Below are 5,979 nucleotides of genomic sequence, written 5' to 3'. Positions count from 1 at the left end.
AACCTCTAATACTATCCTTACCTGGCTGAACTACCCGAGTAAAACTTTAATCTTTTCACCTAGAATCCTATCATGTAAAGGGGATGGCTGTTAAGCCTTAATGAGTCCAAAGCATTTCGGATGCGGGTGTTGGATAAGAAACACACCTAAAGGACTCACTTAGAATCCTATCATGAGAGAGGATGGCTCTTAAGCCTTAATGAGTTTAAAGCATTTCGGATGCGGGATGTTTGATAGGAAACATGCCTAAAGAACTCACCTATGCATGGGTGGAGATTTGGTCGTCTTCTATGGTGTCTTGTGGAAAGATACCTAGAGCCCTAGCAAAAACCAGGACATACACAGGGTCATAAATGTGCAAAGACAAAGGCAAGGCCAAGGCAAAGGCAAAGACAAGTGTGATTTAAAGTTAAAACTACCACAAATAAGTTTGATCTTGTGTGATCACTGGATTTTTAGACATGTGCTGGTTCAAGTCTCTGCGATACTATGCACCTATCTTTTATTCAGTTGGTCTAAGGGAGATTCAAGTTCTTGCGACATCTACTTTATGCACAACGATTGAAACGACAGCACCGTTACACGACACTAGCTTAAAAATGGGTCCCACAATAATTTGTAATGCTAGCCTAAACTTTGATGTGATTAGGCACCGTGTGTTGAAAAATGAATTAAAACATGACAAATGTAGCACTCGTTGAAAGAAGAGGATAGGCGGTGCCAAACTTGTTGAAAGAATTTTTAAAACGTGATTAAAAGGAAAAAGTGGTGGGCCCCACCGAAGAAAATTTAGGACGTGGGCCCTGTAGGCGTCAAAAAATACTTACAGACATCCAAACACCACTCAAGACGACATAGAAGAACAATATACGCATCATCAAGCAATACATGGCGGCGCAGCAGGACATGGTGCCGCGGCTAAGGCGCGGCAGGACATGGTGCCGCGGCTAAGGCGCGGCAGACCAAGGTGCCGCGGCTAAGTGCCGCGGCTAAGGCGCGGCAGCCTATGATGCCGCGGCTTAACCGCTGCAGCCTATGGTGCCGCGGCTTAACCGCTACAACCTATGGTGCCGCGGCAATTAAAGAAGAATGTTGTGGCAGTTATAAGGGAGTTATCTGATGATTTTTGAAGTCCACGTGGCGGCGTATCAGAGATAGAACGTGTGTTGACGTGGACAGGCAGTTAAACCACGAAAAAGGTGGTTAAAGGTCGTGGGAGAGCGGTTTTAGGCACGATGGAACGTGCTGATAACTACCTCTTTGACCGCGGCAGCCTATACTGCCGCGCCAATGGCCGCGGCAGTGTAGACTGCAGCGGCCAAAGAACAGTTATCTGGTCGGTTAGTTTGCCCCCATTTCAACTGTTGTGCACTGAGACCCCTATAAATACTTCCCTAGACACGAAATAATGGAGAGCAGATTAGAGCAGAGGGCCTGGAGTTTTGGTGAATTAGAGCAAGAGAGAGAGAGAGTCTTCCTTCTTCACAAACATCCTCAAGAAGCTTCTGGCGATTCCTAGAGATCTAAGCTCTGACTTGATCTTTAGAAGAGTGAACATCTTACATCGATAAGATATTCGCTTCAAATTCTCACTTCGATAAACGAAGGAAGAATCATTAAACCCCTCATGGTTCAATCAGAATCTGTGATTTGGTGGTCCACGAGTCAAAGCGCTCCCGGCACAGGCAAAGATCCCACGCAAGCAGCGATCCAAACAACGATCCTGCATTTGTTTCTAAAAAGTTATAATTTTCCTTTTGTTGTGTAAAAGAAGTCTTATAAAAAGACTATCTCTTTTGAATTTGTTGTAATCGACCGAAGATATAATGAATTCCATGACAAAACCAACTTTTAGCAACTTTTGACGAAAACAAACTGGCGACCACAGTGAGAGCCAACGTTTTCGCTGCCGAGACCGTCGTGTCGCAGCCGATCAAGATATTGGTTGAGTCCACTGTTGAATATGAATTCGACCAAGCAAAGTTTGAGGAATATCTGTCATCCTCATCCTCAAAGTTTTCCTCGCCTCACAAATGCAGGAAAATTTTGTCTTCTAAGAAGGTTTTCAAGTTTTCGACTCCGTCGATCATTACAAATGAAGACTCTCGCCTGATTGTTGCTAAGAATTCTACTCGCAGCATCTCTGCTCGCGATGACTCTTATCTAGTTAAAGAGTCATCGAATCAAAGCCCACCGGTGATGACGAAGAGAGCTCGTCAGAGACAGCGCCAGCGCCGTGCTCGACAATTGGCTAAGGCCTTAGAACAAACCGACGGAGTTCGTTATTATGCGGACTTAGAGTCGAGGAAACAACAAGTGGCTTGTTCAACTCAACGACAAACTACTCACGTTTCTGCACAACTCACGACGGAGGAATGGACTCTCGTCAAAAGGACTCTCTCAACCCTCAAAGAACGTATACAAAAGTGTCGTGCAAACGATGTTTATGCCCGTGCTCTCTTACAACAAAGACGAGAAAGAAACAAGAAAACGGTGGCCAAAGAACCGCCAAAACTCTGCAAAGTTTGAATTCCAAAGTCTGGAGTTGTGCAAAATCAGCATTCGGAGCCCGTTAAGACTCCACACCCGCAAGGGGGTGGTTCTAAACGTGTGACTCCTAAAATAACCTTGGATCGCTCAAAGGCAATAATAATTTGTCCTGAGAATGCCAACAATGTTTTACACCCCCAGAAGAAGACGTGTTCGCCAAAAGACATCGTTATACCTGGGACGATAGGATTTTCCGGCAATCATACCGATGAATCGTACTATCAAGCTGTGGGTTTGAATAGATTTCAAAAGAGAATTATTCGAGAAATAAACTCTCATTGTTCCTGTGCACGACTTATAAGAGCAGCATTGTCGGAATATAACTACACAAAACGAGAAGCCATCCCACAAAGAGTCTCGGTATTCCATAGTCTTTTCATCGAAATGTCGAAGCTTAAGCCGAGACATTTCCGCAAGAGAATATCAGCTGTCCAAGATGATGAATTCCCTGAAGTCACCATCAACGTGGCTGATAAAGGAAAATCTAAATGGCATTCAAGTGAATCAAATCCCGACTTTTCCCCGAGAGGAAAAGTCAATTCAAGAATTGCCAAACAGATGTCCCGACTCCAGTTAAGAGCCATCAGACATAGGGACTACAAGAGAATGCATGAAGGAATGTCATCAGAGGATGAGCTCTCGGACACTTGTTCTGCTATCGCTTCGGATGATACGGTATCTAGCACAGGACAAACCAGAGAAGTACTCACAATTACCTCTGACCAGTTCGCTCAAATACTTCAAGAAGCTCTAGCGAAGCAACGTGAAGAAATTAGAGCTGAGATGAAGACAGAGATGAAGTTAGCTATCCAACAAATGAGGGAATTGCTAGCTCAACGGCCTCAACCTCCAGAGTCCAGTCAGCGAGCTGAATCCAGTCGCCACACTCAGAATGTTGTAGATGACAGCGATCCAGAAGTGGATGAAGTCATTATGGCTGATACATCTCCCAATAGCAATAACGCTAGGGGTAGTCTAACAGATCCTCCTAATAACGAGATTGGGGGTAGTTCAATAGCACCTCTCACAGGGGGTGGTCTAACTCGTTCTCCACAACGTTCTTCGAATGAAGACATAGACGATGACGGGAAAATGAAAGAGCTTGAAAACAAAGTCAACGCTTTGATGACGGCTCAAGAAGTGAAGAAGACGGGTATTCTATGTCCCTATCCAAGGGAATGGGATTCAATACCATATCCGGCAAAGTTCAATCTGATTAACTTCACACCGTTTGAGGGGAAGAGTTCGCCGATTCAGCACTTGATTTATTTCAAGTCTCATTTAGGCATGATCTCTGGAAACGAGGCTTTAATGGTCCGGTCATTCGTTGGCACCCTTCGTGGGCCCGCCTTTGATTGGTACCGACGGCTCAAGCCAGGGAGCATCAATTGCTGGGATGACATGAAAAGTTTGTTCCTCAGTAACTTCTTTGATGATGACACCGAAGTGTCAGTCGGAACCCTTTTGGATGAGAAGCAAAAAGATGGAGAGTCTGTTGATAATTTTGTCAAGCGCTTCCGTGACAAGGCAATGAATTGCAGAGATCCTGTTACAGAGGAGTTTATCCTGCAAATATGCCACAATAATCTCTTCATCGAAGTCCTGGAAGCCTTGGGGGTCGTACCATCCAAAACTTGGAAAGATTTGAAAATGCGCGGTGAACAAGCTGAATACTTTCTTAAAAGAAAGAAAGCTGAGAGAAGCCAACCGACGACATCTACAATCGCTGTGAACGCGACTCTCGATCCGAGGTTCCAAAAGGAGTATTCTTTCGAAGATGATGAAGCTCCAGCCATATTGGAATACCTCCTCGCCAATGACAAAATCGAGCTACCGCCTATTAAAGATCAGGAGGGTGTTAAGATGATTACAGATCCAAACTACTGTGCATACCACAGGAGGGTTCTTCATCCCACCAATATTTTCTTTGGACTCAAAAATAAGATCAAAGCATTAATTGACTCCGGTGTTATAACGGCAAAACAAGCCAAATAAAGACGACCTATGACTCCATTGGGTACACGAGTATAAACTGTTTTCCCTCACTCCATTGGATACACGAGTATAAACTGTTTTCCCCTCACTCCGAAGAGTATACGAGTATAAACTGCTCCTCGATACTCCAACAGGTATATGAGTCTAAACTATTTCCTTTCTTTCACGGGAAGTTCCTGGAGAGCGCTATGCATAGTACTCTTAAGGATAACCCGATCATGCAGCTGAATATAATGATAAACCTAGTTTCATAAGGAAAGCTGGGGGTGGATGGTTCATGTAACGGAAAGTTCTCGGAAGAATGCTCTATGTAATTTTCTTAGGGATAACCCGATCATTACAAACAAAGTGATAAACACTACATCCCCACGATGATTTTCGAATTCTCTTTTGCTGAGATGAGATTCGATCACTTCTTTAGATTAATCTTCCCTCACAAAACTCATACTTGGTCAAACCTTTAAACAGTTAGGACCAAAGCCCAAAATCCTCTCTCGATTCCTTCCATGAACGAGAGATCCACTCAAATTGAACGATCAAACCTTTAAACAGTTAGGATCGTCTCAAATTCCCATTTGGTCAAACCTTTAAACAGTTAGGACCAAAACCAAAATCCCCTCTCGATTCCTTCAATGAACGAGAGGTCCATAAATCGAGCGATCAAACCTTCCTACAGTTAGGATCGTCTCAAAACTCCCACTTGGTCAAACCTTTAAACAGTTAGGACCAAAACCAAAATCCCCTCTCGATTCCTTCAATGAACGAGAGGTCCATAAATCGAGCGATCAAACCTTCCTACAGTTAGGATCGTCTCAAAACTCCCACTTGGTCAAACCTTTAAACAGTTAGGACCAAAGCCAAAATCCCCTCTCGATTCCTTCAATGAACGAGAGGTCCACAAATTGAGTGATCAAACCTTCCAACAGTTAGGATCATCTCAAAACTCCCACTTGGTCAAACCTTACTACAATTAGGACCACAGCCAAAATCTCCTTTCGATTTATTTTGCGAACGAAAGGTCCAGCTTTGAATTGAATAATCAAACCTTATGACAGTTAGGATTATTCAAACCAATCCATATTCTCTAAGTGGAGATCCCACTTTGAGTTTCTTTTGCACCAGGAGATAGAATATAAAATTCTTCCTCTCCGATTTCGGGTTTATCTCTACCAACAAACAAGAGACCAGGAGATAGAATATAAAATTCTTCCTCTCTGATTTCGGTATCTCTACCAACAAAACAAGAGATCAGGAGATAGAATATAAAATTCTTCCTCTCCGATTTCGGTATCTCTACCAACAAAATAAGAGAACAGGAGATAGAATATAACATTCTTCCTCTCCATCATCGGGTTCATCTCTACTAACAAAAAAGAGACCATATTACTCCAATAGGTACACGAGTCTAAACTGTTTCCCTACCATCAACAGGAA

Source organism: Asparagus officinalis, chromosome 9 (genome assembly GCF_001876935.1).
Source record: "Asparagus officinalis chromosome 9, Aspof.V1, whole genome shotgun sequence".
Lineage (NCBI taxonomy): Eukaryota > Viridiplantae > Streptophyta > Magnoliopsida > Asparagales > Asparagaceae > Asparagus > Asparagus officinalis.
This window is presented reverse-complemented; position numbering follows the sequence as displayed.